The 27,228-nt window shown below is 46.2% G+C and overlaps 1 long non-coding RNA gene across 1 annotated transcript in view; it reads left to right on the top strand.

The window, feature by feature from the left end:
• Positions 1-27,228, top strand: part of LOC148137549 (uncharacterized) — a 132,064-nt gene that overhangs the window by 72,365 nt on the left and 32,471 nt on the right. Inside the window, exon 3 of the long non-coding RNA XR_015754122.1 lies at positions 6,383-6,491. This is a non-coding gene — a long non-coding RNA (uncharacterized LOC148137549). The remainder of the gene's footprint in view (positions 1-6,382; positions 6,492-27,228) is intronic.

Raw genomic sequence — 27,228 nt, 5'->3', positions numbered from 1 at the left:
AAATATTGGAAGTCCTCAGCAGCTCATGAAACATTTGTTGTGGGAGAAACCAAGTTAGTGTTTCAAGTTGATGACTTTTCAAATGAAGTGGGGAAAATTAGAAATATACCAGTTTTAAACCATCTTAAAACTGGAATAGTGAAGGATTGAAAAAGAACAGAAAGGACAATTTATCATAGGGTGGAAGATAGGAAAATCAGATGACAAGAGTTGCTAGCTTAAAGCCAAAATTACTATTCATCAGATGAGAAACAGAAGATGCGCATACTGGAGCCACCCAAAAGTGAAAGGAAGAGAAAAATGAGTAATGCTGAAACAAGCAGCATAAGGAAATAAAATGAGAGTAGAATACAATGTTGAATCTAGAAGGCTGTAAAATACTGAACTGAAAGTGAAGTGTTGTTCATTGGAACATTGTAGGATGCCAAGACAGAGAGTTCAGCATGAGAGCATGGTGGAAAGTTTAAAAAAATTCATCCATGGGCTGAGGGCATCACTAGCTAGGCTAACATTTATTGCCCATCCCAGAAAGCAGTTACAGGTCAACCACATTGCTGTGGATCTGGAGTCACATGTAGGCCAGACCAGGTAAGGATGGCAGTTTCCTTCCCTAAATGATATTTGTGAACCAGATGGGTTTTTCCAACAGTGGATTCATGGTCAGCATTAGACTCTTAATTCCAGATTTTTTCATTAAATTCAAATTTTACCATCTGCTGTGGCAGGATTCGAACCTGGGTCCACAGAATATTTCCTGGGTCTCTGTATTAACAGGCCATTGCCTCCCCCTCTCCCAAGACTGCGTACTTGGGATTATGTTTGCAAACCAAATAGAGGTGTTTCACAAAGTGAGCTCTCAATCTACATTTATCTCCTGAACGTATAACAAACTGTTATGAGCAGCAAATGTGGTTACAAATGCATGGAAACCATTGCATGGTGAGGAGAGGAAGTAAAAATGAAAATGCTGCATCTCTTGTTCTTGTTCTTGCGTGGCATGGGGTGAATGGGAAAGGGAGGTGTACAGGTAACTGATGAGTGAACTTGGAATGGTAAAAGGGCACATGGTATTTATATTCCTAATGCAGTTTTAAAATTTAGACAAAAAGATAAAGAGTCAAAAATTAAGTTTGCTGCTCCATGACTCTAACCCCAAAAATACCATTAGAACAGTGATAAGACTTGAGAGGAAACCAAAAGCCAGAAAGGTATACACCTTTGGAAGAATGCAATCCTGATGAATTTCCTTCCATTTTGTTGCTAGTCCATTCACCAAGATTTCAGCTCAATTTTCAGCAGAAGTAACAAGAACTAAGCACAATTGCCAAAATATTGCAGTTAAGAGTTACATAAACTTTATTGCAGGTACATAGCTTGAGGGAATAGTATTTTCCATTGCTATGCAACAGCTTGTGTGACTCAGGAGCAGTTAGAGAGAATCTACTACTGGATACGTTAAAATTTGAGAACTCCAAAATTTAGCAAAAATAACTGTAGCAACATGCAACACAACAGTTCTCAAAAGAGGAAGTTAGGAGTTTTGAAAGTCACAGCTTTATTAGTGATGGCCTTAGCAGTTGTTACTCGCTGTTTTTAGGTCTCGATTTGTGCTGTAAAGGTAACCATTAACTGAGCTTTGCATTGCTTGTTTTTCATGGTATTTTAGCAAAACAAGAAAGGGCATGTTATTATTAGGAGGCAAAGTGTGACTTACTCTATTTGACAAGACAATCAGGGTATCATTATTCTGTATCAAATCTTACTTTCATCATATGAAAGTGCTGCCTTGGATATCTAAAAGACATCACACCCCTTGGATTAGGTTCAGAAGGTACATGCAGAAAACCTCCTCAAACCACTGTATACTGATCAATGCCAGGCCCCAACGAAATACTTTAACAAGGTGAAGGACATAATTTTCCAAGCATTCAGGATGGTGAGAATTATCACTTGTTTCTGGTTACCAGCAGAAATGCCAGAATGCAGAAAGCACTTTTCATCAGGGTTTTGAAAGTTAAAGGTAGCAAATTTTTCCAAAGGTTTTGAAGGCTCCTGATGTGATAAATAGTAAAAGACTATTTGAACAGTCACAAAGATTCATCATACCTAAAAAGATATTAACTGGACAAAGAATGGAATTTGGGTCATCATGAAAATTAAATGAATGCTGCCCTTTGCAGTTGTATGTTAAAGTTCAGAACACTGAACTTTATACTGTGAATTATTAACAAAAGATTCTAATAGGAGATAAACACTTTAAAAGTTAACCTGTCATTTTTACATGGAAATATAAACAAAATACTGGTGTTTTCTTTTAATTAATCAGGTCAGCAGGTCTCCAGCTGTCTGCCTTCAGAATGATACAAAATTAAAAGGGAGTGAGTTTGGATTATTTCCTCTGAGACATATTCTTCAAGGGAAGAAAGAGACAGAACTCACACAACACCAATATTTATGTTGCTGTAGATAGAGAGAAAAATAATTTGTATTTATATAGGAAAATAGATGTCTCAAAGCACTTTACAAAGCAATTTGTTTTTGAAGTGCAGTCATTTACGCGGAAAGATTTGCATTAAATTCCCAAATACAGCATTGAGAAAATGGTAGTTAATCTGTTACTTTCCTGAAGCTGCCTTGACCATCACATTGGATACTGGCTAACAGGAACAAAAGGTAGTTCTAGAGACACATGAAATAATGTGAAATGTCCACCTGAAGAAATGGTATTTCCCCATTTCTTTCCTAAACAGAAACACAGCACTTCCAACAATACAGTACTCCCACAGTGCTGCATCTTTATTTTATTTATTCACATGTGGGATGTGAGCGTCGCTAGCTAGGCCAGCATTTATGGATCAGTGGTGCTGGAAGAGCACAGCAACTCAGGCAGCATCCGAGGAGCTTCGAAATTGACGTTTCGGGCAAAAGCCCTTCATCAGGAAGGGCTTTTGCCCGAAACGTCGATTTCAAAGCTCCTCGGATGCTGCCTCAGTTGCTGTGCTCTTCCAGCACCACTGATCCAGAATCTGGTTTCCAGCATCTGCAGTCATTGTTTTTACCTTGGCCAGCATTTATTGCCCATTCCTAGTTGCCCTTAAAGTGGCGGTGGTGAGCTGCCTTCCTGAACCGCTGCAGTCCACCTGCTGTGGGTTGACCCCAATGCCCTTCCTGGTCTGTGAGATAGCTCTCCCAATTTTGGCACTAGACCACAGAGGTCACTAAGTGAGACTTTGCAGGGTCAACACGGCTGTCTTTTCTGATGCCAAGTTCGATGCCGGGTGATCACTCCAGTTTCATTTCTTTGAGACTTTGTAGCGATTGGTACAACTGAGTGGCTTGCCATGCCATCTAGAGGACAATTGAGAATCAACCAGATTGCCGTGGGTTTGGAGTCACATGTAGGCCAGACCAGGCAAAGACAGCAGATTTCCTTCCCTAAAGGACATTGTTGCTGCTGTTGGACTGGGATGAACAACGTCAGAAGTCACATGACACCAGGCTTTAGTCCAACAGGTTTATTTAAAATCATAAGCTTTCAAAGCACTGCTCCTTCGTCAGGTGATTTCTGACCTAAAGGACAAAAGTGAAGCAGAAGGATTTTTCTTATAGTCATCAGTGGATCTTTAATTCTAGATTTTTAAAAAAATTCAGTTAAATTCTACCATCTGCTGCAGTGAGATTCAAACCTGGGTCCCCAGAACTTTAGCAGAGTTTATGTCTGAATAGTCTAGCCATAATACCACTAGGCCATTACCCGTGACATCCCCACTAGAATGCCAGCCTGTATTATATGCCTAAATCCTGGAGGTAAGCTTTAAACTCACAAGAGATTTTAATTCATATTAGTACTATCAACTGGTCCCAAGCTCACGTGGAAACAAATTCAATATTTGCTACTTTGAACTGTGTCAACCAACAGATTTGTTATTTTTTTTTAAAAAAGGCAAAGGTAACATGGTCAAAAATGTCCAACAGCTTCTGAGAAACTGTCCCAAACTTTTATCAAACTTTTAAAATGACAGTTGATGTTAGTGATTCAGGTAGGTGCGGTCTAATTGCAAAATGAAGAATCAGGAATAGAGAAGCTGTGAGGTACTTTTCTAAAAAAAAAGAAATTGAACCAATATCACAAATAGTAGTCAACAGCAGTAAAGTAAACTCTTAAGTTTATGTTTATCACGGCCACAAAGAAACATTAATATACACTGACTTTCATCCCTTGGCTTTTGTAGAAAAATTTAGAATTTGAAATGAGAAACTACTTTGATTGAGCTTATCAGTTGACCCATATAAGAATTGTTCACATTGCTGGAAAGGACTATGTAATTGCAGACACACCAAGAACATGATGATGCTGGAATAGGTTGAAATTTTGTGAAGAAACAAGGAGTTCTACGAATCCTGCCTATAGAGTGAGTTGGGGTGACTGAATGCAATTGTGTTTTATTTACTGTATACACATTATGTTTACCTTATTAAACACATTTTAAAATGGTATTTCATCTCTTTAGCTTTGCAGACTTGCAAGGACAACATATATTTTATTTGCAATATAAATGGAGGTTTGGACTGCAGTGCTGTGGGAGAAAGAACCAGTTGCTTCTTTTATAACTCGAAACAAAAGTGGAACTGTGTGGTGTTCACTCATTGATTACATAAGAACATGTAACTTTTACTGACATTAGATTTGATATTTCCATGAGACAAATTAGCCTTAGGTGCCTTTGGGTTTGGAATGGAAAAGTAACTGCAATGATAGCGTTTAAATTGTCTTTAAGTAACAGTTTGATACAGAACTGAGGAGACAGCATGTTTGGGCTTCAAATGTCTGCAAACAAGGCAGATTCCCCCCTCATGCACAGAATGGAAAATAAGTAACACTCAAGGACTAAGGTCTAACTGACCAGCTACTGAATTGAGAATCATTGCAGTCGATAACAATGTGATAGAATTGTCAAAAAAACCAAACACAATGTTGAGAAAGTCACTTAATTTACCTTGTGTTTTGGACACTTGATTCACAGACTTTTTTTCCCCTATATTTTCGACTTCACAATATTCCTGTAAAATTAGAATAGAATATAATAGAATCCCTACAGTGTGGAAACAGGCCATTTGGCCCAACAAATCCACACCGACCCTCCGAAGAGTAACCCATCCAGATCCATTCCCCCATCCTATTACTCTACATTTACCCCTGACTAATGCACCTTACCTATACAGCCCTGAACACTATGGGCAATTTAGCACGGCCAATTCATCTAATCAGCATCGGTCTTGTCTATGCTATTTGTGAATGAATGTATCGATCTAAAGGATGTCCAGTTTAACTTTGCATGTTTGTAATTAATAATCTATTTTTGGTACATCAGATAATAGGCTTTTGTAACAAATTAGTTTTTTATTTTCAGTTCATTGATGAACCCTGGTGAGAGTTTCTTTCATCTTCAATAGTGGTCACAGTCAGGTATCAGCCACTGTAGAGATTAATCAATTTCACATAGAGTTGTGGATTTCTAACTCAAACGCTGGAGTGTTTGATTTCTAATGCACTCTTCACATCAGGATCGTGGCAACAGTCACTGGTCAGAACCACAATCTATCTTTATATGTTACCTTTAATATAGTAAAGCATCCCGAGGTTCTTCACAAAACCAAACCACATTAGGAAATACTAGAAGCATGTCACAGCAGGTGATCCAAAGCGTGGTAAAATGGACTGGTTTGAAGGAACACATTAAAGGAGGAGAGAAGCAAAGGAATTTTGGAGCTTGAGGCCTCAGCAACTGAAGGACTACTCTCCCAATGGCAGAAGAGTTAAAATAGAGGTCAGAATTCAAGATGTGCAGCTAATAGTATTGTAGAATCATTATAAAATGGTAGAATGTGGCCATGGAGGAAGTTGAAAATAAGGACAGAGGTAGAAACAGATTGTATTAGTAATAATGTTGATGTTAGTAAATTATCAAACTTATCTAGAAAAAGTGTAAATAGTTTGGTTCAGCCTCAGTTTCTAAGCAGGTGTCAATGGTTAGAAAATGGAGATCTTGGCAGGACTTACAAACAATGGACTCCTTATTCCCAATATTTAATTAGAACAACGCAAGATGCCAGGTAATCAGTCCAATAACTTAGAGACATTAAGGGGTTGAGCGATGTTGTTGTAAGGTAGAGCTGAGGGGTGTCAACATACAAGTGAAATCTGATGTTTTTTATGATAATGCTGTTTTGGGGAAACATGGAGATGAGAATAGGAGTAGGCCAAAGATAGATCCTAATGGATATTAGAGGAAACAGTACAATACAAGAAAGGGAAGCCATTGTAAAAGTTCTGAAGATTCGTATTGGACTCAAAACGTTACTTCTGTTTCTCCCTCCACAGATGCTGCTGGATCTGATGAGTTTAAAACACAGAAAATGGGAACATTCAGCCGTTCGAGCCTGCTCTGCCATTGGACATGATCACAGCTGATCATCAAATTCAGTACACTGTACGTATCTACTTTCTCCCCATACTCTTTAATCCCATTAGCCCTAACAACTATATCTAACTCCTTCTTGAAACATTTGATGTTTCGGCCTCACCCACTTTCTGTGGCAGGAAGTTCCATGGCTCACCACTCTATGGGTGAAGACATTATCAGTGATAGGCAGCATGGTTTTGTGCAGGGAAGGTCGTACCTTGCCAACTTAGAATTATTTGAGGAAGTGACAAAGTTGATTGATGAGGGAAGGGCCATAGTTGTCACATACATGGACTTCAGTAAGGTTTGATAAGGTTCCCCATGGTAGGCTCATGGAGAAAATGAAGTCGCATGGGGTCCAGGGTGTACTAACTAGATGGATAGAGAACTGGCTGGGCAACAGGAGACAGAGTAGTAGTGAAAGGGAGTTTCTCAAAATGGAGACCTGTGACCAGTGGTGTTCCATATGGATCCATGCTAGGACCACTGTTGTTTGTGATATACATAAATGATCTGGGGGAAGATTTAGGTAGTCTGATTAGCAAGTTTGCAGATGACACTAAGATTGGTGGAGTAGCAGATAGTGAAGGGGACTGTCAGAGAATATAGCAGAATATAGATAGATTGGAGAGTTGGGTGGAGAAATGGCAGATGGAGTTCAATCTGGACAAATGTGTGGTGATGCATTTTGGAAGATCTAATTCAAGAGCGAACTATACAGTAAATGGAAAAGTCCTGGGGAAAATTGATGTACAGAGAGATCTGGGTGTTCAGGTCCATTGTTCTCTGAAGGTGTTCCAGAATCTTCCATCGGCCTCCGAAATCAGTCCGGCGCCATTACACACGCGGCCACTACATCGCCCGCGGCAATTGCCGCCGTGGCCGTGGACGATGACGTCACTTCCGTCCGCACGGACCTCGCAGCCTCCGCGATTGCCGCCCAGACAACCGCCTCCGCGATCGCCACTCAGACAACCACCTCCACGATCGCCATGAAGACAATCGCCGACAGATTCGCGACCTCCGCGGCTATGGGGAATAACTCTGTCTCTGTGGCCGCCGCAGCCACTTCCGCCCCCAGTGACGTTACTAACCTACACGCCCACAACGCTGCATCTGTCTCCGCCCCCACGCCGATCTCCACGCCTAACCCCGCCCCCCGCCGAGTTCCGTCACCATGCCTAACCCCACCCCTTCGCCAATCTCCGACTGCATGTCTAACCCTGCCCCCACGCCTATATCCGTCACCACGTCTAACCCCGCCCCCACACCGATCTCCGTCCCCGCCCCCAGGCCTAATCCCGCCCCCACACCCCGCTCCAGCCCCACACCAGGTCCTAGCTCCCAGCCCTGCCATGTTTTCACCATCCCTCCAGAACTACCCCTCTCTGAGGATGAAAGATCAGTCCTCAGCAGAGGCCTCACCTTCATTCCCCTACGCTCCCGGATTGATGAATTCAACACGCGGCGTGACATCGAACAATTCTTCCGCCGCCTTCGCCTCCGTGCCTACTTCTTTAACCAAGACTCTCGCCCACCCTCTGACGACCCCTTCTCCCACCTCCAACACACCCCATCCACCTGGACACCCCGTGCTGGCCTCCTACCTGCCCTCGACCTCTTCATAGCCAACTGCCGCCGCGATATTAACCGCCACCTGAACTCCCCCACCCCTCTCACCCACTCCAACCTCTCACCCTCGGAACGCAGAGCCCTCCACTCCCTCCGTTGCAACCCCAACCTCACCATCAAACCAGCAGACAAGGGAGGCGCAGTAGTAGTTTGGTGCACCGACCTTTACACCGCTGAGGCCAAACGCCAGGCTCGCAGATACCTCCTCCTACCGCCCCCTTGACCATGACCCCACCCCCCACCACCAAACCATCATCTCCCAGACCATCCATAACCTCATCACCTCGGGGGATCTCCCATCCACCGCCTCCAACCTCATAGTCCCACAACCCCGCACCGCCCGCTTCTACCTCCTGCCCAAAATCCACAAACCTGACTGCCCCGGCCGACCCATTGTCTCCGCCTGCTCCTGCCCCACCGAACTCATCTCCGCATACCTTGACACGGTCCTGTCCCCCTTAGTCCAAGAACTCCCCACCTACGTTCGGGACACCACACATGCCCTCCACCTCCTCCATGATTTTCGCTTCCCCGGTCCCCAACGCCTTATCTTCACCATGGACATCCAGTCCCTGTACACCTCCATCCCCCATCACGAAGGACTCAAAGCCCTCCGCTTCTTCCTTTCTTGCCGTACCAACCTTCCACTGACACCCTCCTTCGACTGACTGAACTGGTCCTCACCCTGAACAACGTCTCTTTCCAATCCTCCCACTTCCTCCAAACGAAAGGAGTAGCCATGGGCACCCGCATGGGCCCCAGCTATGCCTGCCTCTTCGTAGGATATGTGGAACAGTCCATCTTCCGCAACTACACTGGCCCCAAACCCCACCTTTTCCTCCGCTACATCGATGACTGTATCGGCGCCGCCTCGTGCTCCCACGAGGAGGTTGAACAGTTCATCCACTTCACCAACACCTTCCACCCCGACCTCAAATTCACCTGGACAGTCTCAGATTCCTCCCTCCCCTTCCTCGACCTTTCTATTTCTATCTCAGGCGACCGATTCAACACGGACATCTACTATAAACCGACCGACTCCCACAGCTACCTGGACTACACCTCCTCCCACCCTGCCCCCTGTAAAAACGCCATCCCATTCTCCCAATTCCTTCGTCTCCGCTGCATCTGCTCCCAGGAGGACCAGTTCCAAAAACATACAACCCAGATGGCCTCCTTCTTCAAGGACCGCAATTTCCCCCCCGACGTGGTCGATGATGCCCTCCAACGCATCTCTTCCACTTCCCGCTCCTCTGCCCTTGAGCCCCGCCCCTCCAACCGCCACCAGGACAGAACCCCACTGGTCCTCACCTACCACCCCACCAATCTCCATGTACAGCGCATCATCCGCCGTCATTTCCGCCACCTCCAAACGGACCCCACCACCAAGGATATATTTCCCTCCCCTCCCCTATCAGCATTCCGTAAAGACCACTCCCTCCGTGACTCCCTTGCCAGATCCACACCCCCCACCAACCCAACCTCCACTCCCGGCACCTTCCCCTGCAACCGCAGGAGGTGCAAGACTTGCGCCCACACCTCCCCCCTCACCTCCCTCCAAGGCCCCAAAGGAAACTTCCATATCCGCCACAGATTCACCTGCACATCATCTATTGCATCCTCTGCACCCGATGTGGCCTCCTCTATATTGGGGAGACAGGCCACCTACTTGTGGAGCGTTTCAGAGAACATCTCTGGGACACCCGGACAACCAACCCAACCACCCTGTGGCTCAACACTTCAACTCCCCCTCCCACTCCACCAAGGATATGCAGGTCTTTGGACTCCTCCATCGCCAGACCACAACAACACGACGGTTGGAGGAAGAGCGCCTCATCTTCCGCCTAGGAACCCTCCAACCACAAGGGATGAACTCGGATTTCACCAGTTTCCTCATTTCCCCTCCCCCCACCTTGTCTCAGTCAAATCCATCGAACTCAGCAGTGCCTTCCTAACTTGCAATCTTCTTCCTGAGCTCTCTGCCCCCACCCCAGTCTGACCTATCACCCTCACCTTGACCTCTTTCCACCTATCGCATTTCCGACGCCCCTCCCCCAAGTCCCTCCTCCCTACCTTTTATCTTAGCCTGCTGGACAAACTTTCCTCATTCCTGAAGAAGGGCGTATGCCCGAAACGTCGATTCTCCTGTTCCCTGGATGCTGCCTGACCTGCTGCGCTTTTCCAGCAACACATTTTCAACTCTGATCTCCAGCATCTGCAGACCTCACTTTCTCTTCTGAAGGTGGCAATGCAGGTCAATAGAGTGGTCAAGGCGGCATATGGCATGCTTTCCTTCATTGGACAGGGTATTGAGTACAAGAGTTGGCAGTTCATATTACAGTTGTATAAGACTTTGGTTTGGCCACATTTGGAATACTGCATACAGTTCTGGTCATCACATTACGAAAAGAATGTGGATACTTTGGAGAGGGTGCAGAGTAGGTTCCCCAGGATGTTGCCTGGTCTGGAGGGCACTAACTATGAAGAGAGGTTTATTTTCATTAGAAAGTCGAAGGTTGAGGGGGGGACCTGATTGAGGTCTACAAAATCATGAAAGGTATAGACAGGGTGGATAGCAAGAAGCTTTTTCCCACAGTGGGGGACTGAATTACTAGGAATCATGAGTTCAAAGTGAGAGGGGAAAAGTTTAGGGGAGATATGCGTGGAAAGGTCTCTATGCAGAAGGTGGTGGGTGCCTGGAACGTGTTGCCAGCGGAGGTGGTGGAGGCGGGCACAACAGCATCATTTAAGATGTGTCTAGAAAGGGCAAAGGGATACAAATCCTTAGAAAATAGGCACAGGTTTAGGTAGAGGATGTGGATCAGCGCAGGTTTAGAGGGCCAATGAGCCTGTTCCTGTGCTGTAATTTTCTTTGTTCTTTGTTTTATTTCTCCTTGTTTCAGTCCCAAATGGTTTACCCCATAATCCTTAGACTGTGATGCCTGGTTCTGGACTCTCCAGTCATCAGAAATATCCTTCCTGTTTACCCTGTCTTGTCCTTTTAGAATTTAAAGGATTCTAGGAGATCCTTCTCCCATCCCCTCTACAAATTCTCCAATTTCCCAAATACAGTCGCTTTATTTCATATTTCCAGCATCTGTAGTATTTTATTTTTATAATAGAAAAGCCATTGTCGTGATTCTATATTCTAAATAGCAGTAATACATTCTACAGATTCGCAATTCTGTGTAAGAAATATTTCTCAATTGTCTGACCTACATTCTTTCTTTAATATTAAATAAAAGTCAAGAGTGTGGTGCTGGCACAGCACAGCAGGTCAGACAGTGTCCAAGGAGCAGGAGAATCGACGTTTCAGGCACTAGCCCTTCCTCAGCCCTTCATCCTGATGAAGGGCTTCTGCCCAAAACGTCGATTCTCCTGCTCCTTGAATGCAACCTGACCTGCTGTGCTTTGCCAGCACCACACTCTCGACTCTGATCTCCAGCATCTGCAATCCTCACTTAAAGTCTCCTTAATCAAAACCACTCTTTTAATGGATTATGAAACTGACTGATACTATCTACTCTGTCCCATACCTTGATAGTTAAGGTCAGAGTTCACATGACACCAGGTTATAGTTCAACAGGTATATTCGAAATCACAAGCTTTCGGAGTGCTGCTCCTTCATCAGGTGACTTCAAATAAACCTGTTGGACTATAACCTGGTGTCGTGTGACTTTATCCTTTATCCACCCCAGTCCAACACTGGCATCTCCACATCTTGGTAGTTAAGGGCACAAGATCACCCCACTCTGCCACTGTTTTCATCAAACAATGCTATTTTTACCCAGTTTTCAATTTCTTCATATCATTTAAGATCTTAAATGAATTTAGACTGTACCATCACTTACACCAACTTCCTTCCTAAACTGAGCCCAAAATGCACAGCAAAGAAACTGGTGTTAAAGTTTTATACAGAGCATGCATTGCATCTTAAGATTTTATTATATATCACTTGTCACAACGCCCAGTATTCTTTATTTGTTTTTAAGAAAATCTTATCTATGTGAAGTCCAACCATAAAACTTTCCACATGACTAATGTGCTTCAGTGAGATTATTTTCATTTTTTAAAGATGTGTCAACTTGCATTAATTCCATTTGCCACTTCATTTCCTCATTTTGTTTCTTTCTTTTAGCCCTCAAATATTTATTATGCCTCCTTTAATATAATTGGTAAATTTTGACACTACTCACTCTGAGCCTGTGATTGAATTAATCAATGTTAGATATTCCATGAGAATGTTAAAGTTGTCCCTGAATATGGAACCAATGTATATTGGTGAGCATGATGGGTGAATAGGACTGGTGAGCGAGACATTAAGCAGAGCAGAGGTTTGGATAAGATGTTGTTTCAAAAGGCCATTTTGATAAACGTGCAAAAACTCAATGTCAGAATAAATTACTGTAGATGTGTGTTAGCTTGCTCTCTTTCCACGGATGTTGTCTGACCTGCTGTGGTCTCCAGCATTGGTTGTTTCCAATAGTGTAAAAACTCAGTAGGTTTGGCAGTATCCATAGAGACAGAAGCAGAGTTAATGTTCTGGGTTCAAACAGGGACTTCCTTTATGTACTGTGCGTGTTTTTATTGCAGTGCACATTGTACCAGATTTTACCATATTTGGCCCATTCTGGAAGCGGACAGCTTTGTGTGTTTCTGAAGCTTCCTGATACAGCTACAGCCTCACGCTAAGCGACCAGAAGGTCTGCAGATATTGTGAACACTGAGTGCTGATTTGAAATGGATAGAAAATCATCCAGTTGGAGGCTGAGCTTCTCAGTTCTGAAAAGTCTCCTGATTATTAATTCAGCGTCACCTCACCCTCTCATAATCATTAGTGCCAGTGCTGTGCAGATCAGTTCTGTATTCAGTGTGCTCCTATTCTGCTGAGGGAGAAAGATATTTGTGTCATCCTCATTATACCCATACATCACTACAGGGTATTCACCAAATCAAAATGCTGTACGAGAAAAAGCTGCTCAGTTCTAAAGAGGCAAAGAAATTAATTTCATAGCAAAAAAGAAGGAATGGAAAGCGTTATGATTAGATTAGATTAGATTCCCTAGAGTGTTGAAATAGGCCCTTTGGCCCACAAGGCCGCACTGACCCTTCGAAGAGCAACCCACCCAGACCCATTCCCCTATGTTTAGCCCTGACTAATACACCTAACACTACGGGCAATTTAGCATGGCCAATTCACCTAACCTGCACATCTTTGTGATTGTGGGAGGAAACCAGAGCACCCGGTGGAAACCCGATGTAGCGGAGGAAAAGGTGGAGGGTGGTGCCAGTGTAGCTGCGGAAGATGGGCTGTTCCACATATCCTACGAAGAGGCAGGCATAGCTGGGGCCCATGCGGGTGCCCATGGCTACTCCTTTGGCTTGGAGGAAGTGGGAGGATTGGAAAGAGAAGTTGTTCAGAGTGAGGACCAGTTCAGTCAGTCGAAGGAGGGTGTCAGTGGAAGGGTACTGATTGGTTCGGTGGGAAAGGAAGAAGCGGAGGGCTTTGAGGCCTTCATGATGGGGGATGGAGGTGTATAGGGACTGGATGTCCATGGTGAAGATAAGGTGTTTGGGGCCGGGGAAGTGAAAATCATGGAGGAGGTGGAAGGCATGGGTGGTGTCCCGAACATAGGTGGGGAGTTCTTGGACTAAGGGGGACAGGACCGTGTCGAGGTATGCCGAGATGAGTTCGGTGGGGCAGGAGCAGGCTGAGACAATGGGTCGGCCGGGGCAGTCAGGTTTGTGGATTTTGGGCAGGAGGTAGAAACGGGCGGTGCGGGTTGTGGGACTATGAGGTTGGAGGCAGTGGATGGGAGATCTCCTGAGATGATGAGGTTATGGATGGTCTGGGAGATGATGGTTTGGTGGTGGGAGGTGGGGTCATGGTCAAGGAGGCAGTAGGAGGAGGTGTCCGCGAGCTGGCGTTTAGCCTCAGCAATGTAAAGATCAGTGCACCAAACTACCAGTGTGCCCCCCTTGTCTGCTGGTTTGATAGTGAGATTGTGGTTGGAGTGGAGGGCTGCACGTTGCGAGGGTGAGAGGTTGGAGTGTGTGAGAGGGGTGGAGAGGTTGAGGCAGTCAATGTCGCGGCAGCAGTTGGCTATGAAGAGTTCGAGGCGGGTAGGAGGCCAGCACGGGGTGTCCAGGTGGATGGGGTGTGTTGGAGGTGGGAGAAGGGGTCGTCAGAGGGTGGGCGAGAATCCTGGTTGAAAAAGTAGTTGCGGAGGCGAAGGCGGCGGAAGAATTGTTCGATGTCTCGCTGCGTGTTGAACTCGTTAATCCGAGAGCGTAGGGGAATGAAGGTGAGGCCTCTGCTGAGGACTGATCTTTCATCCTCAGAGACGGGGAGGTCTGGAGGGATAGTGAAAATACGACAGGGCTGGGAGCTAGGAGCTGGTGTGGGGCTGGAGCTGGGCATGGGGGCAGAGTTGGGAGTGGGGGCAGTGTTGGGTGCGGGGGCAGTGTTGGGTGCGGGGGCGGAGACACATGCGGCGTGGTTCTTCTCAATGAAGCACAAATGAAACCCTCAAAAGTAACAGAATTCACTTCATCAAGTTCTTTTTCTCAATTACCGATTTTGGTAAAAGTTATTAGGATGATTGTTGCTGAACTATGTAGTTAACCGTGCAGTGAGACATCACTCCCATTAGAGTCATTGACTGCAAGCGACAAGATGCTAAGAAACCTATAGCAACTCCTCTTTGACAAGAGACTTGATGTGTGGGAAAACGTAGGCATAAACAAGGCAAGAACATTCTAAATGCTTCTGTATAGTATTTGAAGTAAGAATACACAAATGCAGTGGACTGAGTTTACTCTTTCCACCCATGTTTGAGGCACCAGTTTCCAAATTGTTGTTTCTTTATTTTGAGATATTCCAGGTCAGGCAGTATCTGTGGAGAGAGAAACAACATTGGCATGTTTAGTCTAATGTGACTTGTTTGGAACAGGTGAAGTGGAAATGTTTTCATGCTGCTGAAGAATTAAACAAGATACAGTCATGGCGGTTGGGAGTAGGGAGATCAAAACAGGAAGACAGAGTTCATGTCTGAAGTAGTTGAAATCATCGTTGAATCCAGAAGGTTGTAAAGTTGAAAGGACTGCGGTTGCTGTAAATCAGAAAGAAAAATAGAGATCGCTGGAAAAACTCAGCAGGTCTGACAGCATCTTGCAGAGAAATAAGAGTTAACGCTTCAGGTTGAGTGACCTTTCCTCAGAACAGCACAGATGCTGAGCTTTTCCAGCAATCCCTATATTTGAGGCTGTATAGTCCCTCAGCAGAAGTGAGGTGCTGTTCTTCCAATTTGCAAATGGCATCACTGGCACAATGCAGCAGGGCAAAGACTGGAACACAAGCATTAAGAGATATATCAACACTGCTCCTCTCTCCATAGAAGCAGAAGGTCCAGTTGTTTGTCCAGCACTTTTTACTTCAGATCTCCAGCATCCTCAGTGTTTTGCTGTCGATTCAACATTTCCTGTCGGTTTTCACAGTGATAAGCAAGAAACCTTCAGCAGAAACAGAATTCGAAGCTTGCCTTCATCTGGAGCGGAGTAACAACTCTCATATCTGATGTCACAAGTGATAAGATGGAAAGCCACAAAGCATTCACAAAAACTAAAAGATGCTTGAAAGCTCAATATTGTAACCAACTATTTGGTTAGGTTTGCACAAAGCAACTAGTAGTAAATTTGCAAACCTTGGGGTTATTACAGAAGACATTGCTTGTTTAAGCCTTTCTGCAAGCTGAGGGAGTTTTGAGACTTAATGGAGGGCAGTCTATTGGGCATATTGTGACACCATTTTTCTCTTTAAGTGGCAGGTTGCTGAAGTGCTGAAGAAATGTTGGCAAGCACTTTTCAGGGCGTAAGTGAGGAGGAGTGCCCCGAAATTCTGGGAACAAGGGGATGTCCAGTGAAGTGGCTGAGTTTTACATTGTTTCTGAGATTGACTCTGTGTCTTCTCAGTGGAGAAGCAGAATAGTGACATGATTAGGAACCTGGAAAGAACCCAGTATGTTTACAGCAAGTGACCACACAAAGCAATTACTAGCAGGTATAATCAGAAAAATGAGGGTTACCAACTTTGTGCAAAAGTCACGAAGAAATTGAATGATACTGTACAAGATAGGATGATATTTGGGATAATAGCTTGGGGTTTGGTGGTGGTGGTGGTAGTGGCAGGGGGATGGGAAAACCAGAGTGAAATGTATCTAAACTTCAAAGTTTGTGAGAAGATTTGTAGCTCGGGTGCTCGTTGCTGTGGTTCTGTTCGCCGAGCTGGAAATTTCTGTTGCAAACGTTTCGTCCCCTGTCTAGGTGACATCCTCAGTGCTTGGGAGCCTCCTGCGAAGCGCTTCTGTGGTCTTTCCTCCGGCATTTATAGTGGCCTGTCCCTGCCGCTTCCGGTTGTCAGTTTCAGCTGTTCGCTGTAGTGGCCGGTATATTGGGTCCAGGTCGATGTGTTTGTTGATGGAGTTTATGGATGAATGCCATGCTTCTAGGAATTCCCTGGCTGTTCTTTGTTTGGCTTGCCCTATAATGGTAGTGTTGTCCCAGTCAAATTCATGTTGCTTGTCGTCTGCGTGTGTGGCTACTAAGGATAGCTGGTCGTGTCGTTTCATGGCTAGTTGATGTTCATGGATGCGGATCGTTAGCTGTCTTCCTGTTTGTCCTATGTAGTGTTTTGTGCAGTCCTTGCATGGGATTTTGTACACTACATTAGTTTTGCTCATGCTGGGTATCGGGGCCTTCATTCTGGTGAATTGTTGTCTGAGGGTGGCTGTTGGTTTGTGTGCTGTTATAAGTCCTAGTGGTCGCAGTAGTCTGGCTGTCAGTTCGGAAATGCTCCTGATGTATGGTAGTGTGGCTAGTCCTTTGGGTTGCGGCATGTCCTTGTTCCGTTGTCTTTCTCTTAGGCATCTGTTGATGAAATTGTACGGGTATCCGTTTTTGGCGAATACCTTGTACAGGTGTTCCTCTTCCTCTTTTTGCAGTTCTGGTGTACTGCAGTGTGTTGTGGCCCTTTTGAATAGTGTCTTGATGCAACTTTGTTTGTGTGTGTTGGGGTGGTTGCTTTCATAGTTCAGGACTTGGTCTGTGTGTGTAGCTTTCCTGTATACCTTTGTGGTGAATTCTCAGTTCGGTGTTCTCTGTATCATCACGTCTAGGAACGGGAGTTGGTTATCCTTTTCTTCTTCTCTCGTGAATTGGATTCCTGTTAGTATCTAAACTTGTTGATATGAAATTGGTGGGATATTGAAAAAAAGCTATAAATAGGTTGAGTTTAATACAGGAAGATGAGAGGTTCTACACTTTGGTAGGAAGATACAAAAAGCATATTATTTAAATGCACAGACTCCAGAAAGCACAGGACAGAGGGGTCTGGGTGTTCTTGCATATGAGACACAAAATTAGCATACAGGCACAGCAAGTAATTAAGAAAGCAATTGGAATTCTGGTCTTCATTGGTAGGGTTTGGAGTTTAAAAATAGGAGAGTCTTATTATAACTGTACAAAGTGTTAGTGAGGCCATACCTGGAGTATTGTGTACATTTCTGGTCCTAGTAGTTAAGGAAGGACGTACTAGCAATGGACGCAGTTCAATAGGGATTCACTCAGGTGATTTCCTGGGATGAAAGGGCTGACTTATCAAGAACAGCTGAACAGGTTTGCCCTTTATTCAGAGGTGTATTTATGAGAGCAGACCTTACTGAAACATATAAAATTCTGAGGCAGCCTGATAGGGTTGATGTTGTGAAGATGTTTCCACTAGTGGGGAGATCTTGAACTAAGGGACATAATTACAGTATAAAGAGATACTAATTTAAAACAGATGGAGGATTTCTTCTCCCAGAGGACATCGCATGCCAGTGATTCTCTGCCCAAGAGTTGTGCAGGCTAGATCACAAAGTATTGAAAGCGGAGGGAGATTTCTGAAACACCAGGAGTAGAGAGCTAAAAGGAGCTGGCACGAGAGAAGAGGCCTGGGGCAGATCAACTGTGATCATGTTAATGGAAAGGCAGGCTCAAGGGGCTGAATGGCCTACTGCTGGTATTTGTTACATTCTTGTATGACATGTCTGTAAACAACTTTTACAGTAGAATGCCAAAATTAGCACTACCAAATGCTTTGAAGACTTTTACTGTAACAGTCAAGAAGATGAAGATGGATGTGTTGTATGAAGAATTTGTCATTGGAGAAAGAGTTATACCCTCAGCCAAGATGAAGGATTGGCAGATCAGTGAGGAGAAGTACCTGAAACTTTGTTCCAAACCCAAGGAAATAAAACACAAATATGAAGATCATTCTCATACAGGAGGTTTCTCCACGATGACCACTGCTTGGAGGAACGAGGGGTACAGACTGGAGGTGGTCAGTAGAACTCAACATATGCAATTTTTCAGAAGAACGCAAACACACATACCCCAGTTCTTGGAGGATAAATGTTTCCAAATATCACTGGGAATGGGTGAGTGTCAATTCGTATCAAACAATAGTCTCCCTGGGCTACTCCTTCTGCCGTCCCCCCTCCCCCCCCAAATGACTTGGTGAGTACATTGGCTTTAAACTTACAGAAACAGATCCTTTGGTCCAATCATTCATACCAACCAGATATCCCAAATTAGTCCCATTTGCCAGCATTTGACCCATAATCCATCCAAACCCTTCCTATTCATATACCCATCCAGATGCCTTTTAAATATTGTAATTGCACCAGCCTCCACTATTTCCTCTGGCAACTCATTCCATACACACATCACCCTCTGCATGAAATAGTTGCCCCTTCAGTCCCATTTATTTCTTTCCCCTCCACCGTAAACCAATACCCTCTAGTTTTGGACTCTCCAATGCTCGGAAAAGGACCTTGGCTACTTACCCTAACTATACCCCTCATGATTTTATAAACCACAAAAGGTCATCGTTCAACCTGCAACAGTCCAAGGAAAACGCCCCAGCCTATTCAGCCTCTCCCTCGAACTCAAACTTTCCAGCCCTGGCAGCATCCTTGTAAGTATTGTCTGTACCCTTTCAAGTTAAGCAACATCTTTCCTATAGCAGGGAGACTAGAACTAAACGCAATATTCCAAAAGTGGTCTAACCAATGTCCTGTACAGCTGCAACATGACATCTCAACTCCTATACTCAATGCTTTGACCAATAAAGGCAACCATACCAAACACTTTTTTCACGACCCTGTCTACCTGCAACTTGACTTTCAATGCACCATGAACCTGCACCCTAGGTCTCCTTGTTCAGCAACACTCCCCGGGCCCTACTATTAAGTGTACAAGTCCTGCCCTGATTTGCCTTGCCAAAATGCAGCATCTCACATTTATCCTTCTGCCACTCCTCAACTCATTTGCCCATCTAATGGGATTTTGTATGCCATTAGCACATGATATGAGCCTTTAAAATATCTGAGGAATTGTTATATTTGGTTATATCTTATTCACAATTCCCAAACAAATTTCAATGGACAGCATAATGCCATTGCATACCCATCTATTGTTGTCCAAATAAATAATAAGTGGAGACTCTGTGCTTGTTCAGGTGAAAGCAAGAGATCCAATGACACATTTCTAAATCAAGAGTAATATCCATCTCCACATTAAACATCAGTTCCTCAACCCAGATTAATTAGTGATCCAGCCCCATGAACAGGTGTGCATAACTAACCAGCATGTTTACTTAGAGTGCTTGCACTTCAGAATTAACTCACTAGACAGGAAGTCCTTTAACTTTTATTACGGACTTGAAAGATGTTGTATTTGTCCCAGAGATCCCTGGGACATGCACTAAACAACCCCACCGCCCTACCTTCATCTACCTATTGCATTCCCAGCTACCTTCCCCCAGTGCCACTCCCCTCCCATTTATCTCTCAGCCCCCCTTGGGGACCCTCTCGTTCCTGATGAAAAGCTTATGCTCGAAACGTTGACTCTCCTGCTCCTTGGATGCTGCCTGACTGGCTGTGCTTTTCTAGCACCACGCTCTTTGACTCTGATCTCCAGCATCTGCAATCCTCACTTTCTCCATTGAAGGAATGCTGGCTTGGGCAGAATTGCAACTGGTTGCCAAGAAACAAATTCAATAAAATTATTAAAGCTCTGAAAACAGAATACATTATTCAGCAACAGTGACACACAGAGGTGGGAGCAAACCATTACACACCTCCACCCGAATGTTGTGTGTGAAAACCTCGTATTGGTCTTTCCAAGTTTATCTCATCACTTGAGTGCGTGGGAAGGATACTCGTTGCATTACTTTATTAAATGTGCCTGATATTTCATGGGGACATGAGTAAACCATTCAGCTTAGAGAACCTGTTCACCATTCAATAGCATCGCGGCTGATCACTTCAACACCTTTCTGCCCCTACCCCACTAACCCCATATCCTTTTAAGTCATTGACAGGTCTCTAAATACCAATCTGATAATATTTAATGACTCAGTTTCCACAGTCCTTTGGGCACAGAATTCTAAAGCTTCTGAGTAAAAGAATTTCTCCGCACCCTGGTCCAAAGCAGCTTCCTGTTTTTTCACTCCTAACTGAGACCACATCTCACCTGCATTTACCCTGAGTACCCTTTGCAGGTTTCAATGAGACTACTTCTCATTTTTTTGGAACTTTAGAGAATACAGGCTCAGTTTTCCTAATTTCTCATCACATGACAGTCTAACCATCCCAGGGACATGTCTGGTGAATGTTAACAGAAATTGCTGGAGGAACTCAGATCTGGACACATTTGCGGTGAAAACAGATTCTGAATCAGTGGTGCTGGAAGAGCACAGCAATTCAGGCAGCATCCGAGGACAGGCAAAATCGACGTTTCGGGCAAAAGCCCTTCATCAGTAATAAAGGCAGAGAGCCTGAAGCGTGGAGAGATAAGCTAGAGGAGGGTGGGGGTGGGGAGAGAGTAGCATAGAGTACAATAGGTCAGTGGGGAAGGAGATGAAGGTGATAGGTCAGGGAGGAGAGGGTGGAATGGATAGGTGGAAAAGGAGCTGGGCACGTCGGACAAGTCCAGACAGGTCAGGGGATCGAGTTGCGGGAGGTTAGAAGCTAGGATGAGGTGGGTGAAGGGGAAATGAGAAAACTGTTGAAATCCACATTGATGCCCTGGGGTTGAAGTGTTCCGAGGCGGAAGATGAGGCGTTCTTCCTCCAGGCGTCTGGTGGTGAGGGAGCGGCGGTGGAGGAGGCCCAGCACCTCCATATCCTCGGCAGAGTGGGAGGGGGAGTTGAAATGTTGAGCCACTGGGCGATTTGGTTGATTGGTGCGGGTGTCTCGGAGATGTTCCCTAAAGCGCTCTGCTAGGAGGCGCCCAGTCTCCCCAATGTAGAGGAGACCGCATCGGGAGCAACGGATACAATAAATGATATTAGTGGATGTGCAGGTAAACGGAAGTCTTGGAGGAGGTGGAGAGCGTGGGTGGTGTCTCCTGCCCCACTGAACTCATCTCTACCTACCTCGACACTGTCCTATCCCCCCTAGTCCAGGAACTCCCCACATACGTTCGAGACACCACCCACGCCCTCCACCTCCTCCAAGACTTCCGTTTCCCCGGCCCCCAACGCCTCATCTTCACCATGGATATCCAATCCCTCTACACCTCCATCCGCCATGACCAGGGCCTCCAAGCCCTCCGTTTTTTCCTCTCCAGACGTTCCCAACAGTACCCCTCCACCGACACTCTCATTCGTTTGGCCGAACTGGTCCTCACCCTTAACAATTCCTCCTTTGAATCCTCCCACTTCCTCCAGACCAAAGGGGTAGCCATGGGCACACGTATGGGCCCCAGCTATGCCTGTCTCTTTGTTGGCTACGTAGAGCAGTTGATCTTCCGTAATTACACCGGCACCACTCCCCACCTCTTCCTCCGCTACATTGATGACTGCATTGGCGCCACCTCGTGTTCCCGCGAGGAGGTTGAGCAATTCATCAACTTCACCAACACATTCCACCCTGACCTTAAATTTACCTGGACCATCTCGGACACCTCCCTTCCCTTCCTGGACCTCTCCATCTCCATTAATGACGACCGACTTGACACTGACATTTTCTACAAACCCACAGACTCCCACAGCTACCTGGATTACACCTCTTCCCACCCTACCTCTTGCAAAAATGCCATCCCGCATTCCCAATTCCTCCGCCTCCGCCGTATCTGCTCCCAGGAGGAGGGGTTCCACCATAGAACACACCAGATGGCCTCCTTCTTTAGAGACCGCAATTTCCCTTCCCATGTGGTTAAAGATGCCCTCCAAGCATCTCATCCACATCCCGCACCTCCGCCCTCAGACCCAACCCCTCCAACTGCAACAAGGACAGAACACCCCTGGTGCTCACCTTCCACCCTACCAACCTTCGCATAAACCAAATCATCCGCCGACATTTCCGCCACCTCCAAACAGACCCCACCACCAGGGATGTATTTCCCTCCCCACCCCTCTCCGCCTTCCACAAAGACCGTTCCCTCCGTGACTACCTGGTCAGGTCCACGCCCCCCTACGACCCACCCTCCCATCCTGGCACTTTCCCCTGCCACCGCAGGAACTGTAAAACCTGCGCCCACACCTCCTCCCTCACCTCTATCCAAGGCCCCAAAGGAGCTTTCCACATCCATCAAAGTTTTACCTGCACATCCACTAATATCATCTATTGTATCCGTTGCTCCCGATGCGGTCTCCTCTACATTGGGGAGACTGGGCGCCTCCTAGCAGAGCGCTTTAGGGAACATCTCCGAGACACCCGCACCAATCAACCAAATCGCCCAGTGGCTCAACATTTCAACTCCCCCTCCCACTCTGCCGAGGATATGGAGGTGCTGGGCCTCCTCCACCGCCGCTCCCTCACCACCAAACGCCTGGAGGAAAAACGCCTCATCTTCCGCCTCGGAACACTTCAACCCCAGGGCATCAATGTGGATTTCAACAGTTTCCTCATTTCCCCTTCCCCCACCTCATCCTAGCTTCTAACCTCCAGCAACTTGATCCCCTGACCTGTCCGGACTTGTCCGACCTGCCCAGCTCCTTTTCCACCTATCCACTCCACCCTCTCCCCCCTCTCCCCTCTCCCCTCTCCCCTTCATCTCCTTCCCCACTGACCTATTGTACTCTATGCTACTCTCTCCCCACCCCCACCCTCCTCTAGCTTATCTCTCCACGCTTCAGGCTCTCTGCCTTTATTCCTGATGAAGGGCTTTTGCCCGAAACATCGATTTTGCCTGTCCTCGGATGCTGCCTGAATTGCTGTGCTCTTCCAGCACCACTGATCCACATTCTCAGGGTAGTCCACAGATGCTCTTGCTGGACCGGAATCAGCCAGTGCCTGGGTTTAACAAGCATTCAGCACATCTTTGTAAGAATATTTAACTGGTGAAGTCCAAGTTCATCCCCTGCGGTTGGAGGGTTCCCAGTCGGAAGATAAGACACTCCTCCTCCGACCGTCGGGTTGTTGTGGTTTGGCGGTGGATGAGTCCAATGACCTGCACATCTTGTCCACAAACTATTAGCTCCTCTCAAAATAAAAACTATTCAGCTTATTCCTACTTTTCTGCTCATGTCAAGTATTTGTTCAAATTCTTTAAGGATCAGGCAGTTACAATGTTCTCCATGGACTGCAGCCATAGTAACAAATCCACTGAGTGCAGAGGTAGTGGATCCACTAGTTGGAATGTTCCAAGAATTGTTGGATTCTGGACAGAGGATTAGCATACTGCTAATGTGAAATCTTTTTTCAAAATGGAATGAGGCAAAAACTAACTATAGGGCAAATAGCCTAATGTCTATTATTAGGAAAATATTGGAATTAATTAAGGATGCAATAGCATTGGCGAATCATTATCAAGTAGACTGAGCATGGTTTCATGAAAGGGAAATAGTGTCTGACTAATTTAAGAGTTTTAATCAACTCAGAGAAAGTGAGGACTGCAGTCGGGTTTCAAGCAAAAGCTCTTCAACAGGAATGACGGGGTGGCCCAAGGGGGCTGAGAGATAAATGGGAGGCGGTGTGGGAAGTGATGGCAATAGGTCAGAGAAGAGGGTAGAACGGGTAGGTAGGAAGGAAGATGGACAGGTAGGACAATTCAAGAGGGCAGTGTCGCGTTGGCAGATTGGATTTGGGATATGGTGGGGGATGGGGAGATGAGGAAACTGGTGAAATCCACATTGATCCCATGTGGTTGGAGGGTCCCAAGGCAGAAGTTAAGGCCAGTAGCAGTGGTGGACTCTCCCTCTTTATGGGCATTTAAACGGGCATTGGATAGACATATGGAGGATAGTGGGCTAGTGTAGGTTAGGTGGGCTTGGATCGGCGCAACATCGAGGGCCAAAGGGCCTGTACTGCGCTGTATTCTTCTATGTTCTTCCTACAGGCATCGGGTGGTTTGGTTTTGGTTGTGGAGGATGCCCAGGACTTGCATATCCTTGACAGAGTGGGGGGGGGGGGGGGGGGGGGGGGGGGTGGTGAGTTGAAGTATTCATCCACGGGATAGAGGGGTTGTTTGATGTATGTCCCAAGATGGCGTCCTGTCTCCCCATTGTACAGGAGACCTCATTGAGAGCAACAGAATCAGTAGATGATGTGTGGAAGTACAGGTAAATCTCTGTCAGATGTGGAAGGATCCTTTGGGGCCTTGGATGGTGGTGAGGGAGGTGGTGTGGGCGTAGGTTTTGCACTTGTGGTGACAGGGGAAAGTGCAGGGAGTGCAGGATGAGTTGGTTGGAGATGTGGAACTAACCAGGGAGTCATGGAGGGAATGGTCTCAGCAGAACACAGATAGAGGTGGTAGGGTCTGTTTATAGGTAGCAGAAATAGCAGAGGATGTTGCATTGTATCTTGAGGTTGGTGGGGTGGAAGGTGAGGACCAGGGGGTTCTGTCCTATTTGTGATTGGAAAGGCGGTGTTCAAGGGCGGAGATGCAGGAAATGGAGATGTGCTGAAGGGCATCATCAACCACGTGGGAGGGGAAATTGCGGCCCTTGTGAAGAACTCATCTCCACAAACCTTGACACTGTCCTGTCCCCCTTGGTACAGGAACTCCCCACATACGTTCAGGACACCACCCACGCCCTCCATCTCCTCCAAGACCTGTGTTTCCATTGCCCCCAATCTTCACCACAAACATCAGGTCCCTGTACACAGGCATCTGCCATGATGAAGGCCTTCAGCTGCTCCATTTCCTCCTCCTTCGCTGACACAACCAGTACCCTTCCACAGACAGATTCGATTGGCTGAACTGGTCCTCACCCTCAACAATTTCTGCTTCGACTCCTTCCACTTCCTCCAAACCAAAGGGGAGCCATGGGCACCTGCCTGGGCCCCAGCTTTACATGAGGGACATGGAACAGTACATCGTTCGCAGCTACACTGGCACCATTCCCCACCTTTTCCGCCACTACATTGATGACTGTATCGGTGCCACCTCACATTCCCATGAAGTGGTTGGACAGTTCAACTTCACAATCACCTTCCATCCTGATCTCAAGTTCACCAGGACCATCTTAGACACCTCTCTCCCTTTCCTAGAGGTCTCCATGCCCATTTCTGGCAACCGACTCAACACACACACACACACACACACACACTTCAAACCCACCCACTCCCACAACTGGACTGCACCACTGTCCACCCTGCCTCCTGTAAAAACACTATCCACTACTCCCAATTCCTCCACCTCTGCTGCATCTGCTCCCAGGAGGACCAATTCCACCATAGAACAACCCAGATGGCCTTCTTCTTCAAGGTCTGCATTCTCCCATCCTACGTGGTAGACGATGCCTTCCAGCGCATCGCCTCCACTTTCTGCACCTACGCCCTTGAATGCTACCCTCCAAGTGCAAGATTGACAGAACCCCCTGGTCCGCACCTTGCACCCCATCAACCTCTGGATACAATGCATTATCCTCTGCCACTTCCGCCACTAACAAACAGACCCCACCCATCAGGGATATATTTCCCTCTCCACCCCTGTGTTCTGCAGAGACCATTCCCTCCATGACTCCCTCATTAGGTCCATGCCCTCCACCAGTCCACCCCCCCACCCCAGCACCTACCCCTGGCATAGCAAAAAGTGCAAAACTTGTGCCCACACCTACCCAGTCACTTCCCAAAGGATCCTTCCACATCCAACAGAGATTTACCTGTACTTCTACGTCATCTACGGTGTTCACTGCTCTTGATGTGGTCTCCTCTACATTGGGGAGAGAGGACGCCAACATGCGGAATGTTTCAGAGAGCATCTTTGGGACGTATCCTCCACCACCAAACTCTAGCCACCTGACATCTGGAAGAAGAACGCCTCATCTTCTGCCTTGGGACCCTCCAACCACATGGGATCAATGTGGATTTCACCAGTTTCGTCATTTCCCATTCCCCCCTCACCTTATCCCAGATCCAACCTTCCAACTCCGTGCTGCCCTCTTGAACTGTCCTACCTGTCCACCTTCCTTCCCATTTATCTGCTCCACCCTCCTTTTCAACCTATCACCATCACCCCGACCTTCATCTACCTATCACATTCCCAGCAACTTTCCCCCCCCCCAACCCCCTCCCCTTTATCTCTCAGCCCCTCACTTCCTGATGAAGAGCTCAAGCTCGAAACATTGACTCTCCCGCTCCTCGATGCTGCCTGACTGGTTGTGCTTTTCCAGCACCACACTTTGATATTAATTTAAGAGTTTTCTCAACTAGACATGAGAGGATCCAGTAGATGCTTTGTATTTGGACATTCATAAGGCATTCCACATAAGGTACCTCACAAGAGGTTAAAATAGAGTTCTTGGTGCTGGAAGTAATATATTGGCATGGAGTTGAGAATTGGCTCATCATCAAGCAGTGAATGGGAATAAGGTTTTTTTTCCCCAACTTAGGACCAGCAGGGTTTCACAGAGATCAGTATAGCACTACAACTGTTTGTAATATATTACTTGGATGAAGGAAGTGAATGTACTGTAACCATATGGCTGACTACACTAAATTTGGTCAAAAGGTAGTTTTGTGAGGGATACAGTGTGCATGGAGTATAAGGTGACCAAAGTCTGTGAGAAGATTTGTAGCTCGGGTGCTCGTTGTTGTGGTTCTGTTCGCCGAGCTGGGAATTCATGTTGCAGACGTTTCGTCCC

This window comes from Chiloscyllium plagiosum, unplaced genomic scaffold, assembly GCF_037043375.1.
Source record: "Chiloscyllium plagiosum isolate Xiang-an unplaced genomic scaffold, Cpla_swu_hap1 HiC_scaffold_42, whole genome shotgun sequence".
Taxonomy (NCBI): domain Eukaryota; kingdom Metazoa; phylum Chordata; class Chondrichthyes; order Orectolobiformes; family Hemiscylliidae; genus Chiloscyllium; species Chiloscyllium plagiosum.
The sequence above is the reverse complement of the archived record's forward strand: the minus strand, read 5'-3'. Positions and strand labels throughout refer to the sequence as shown.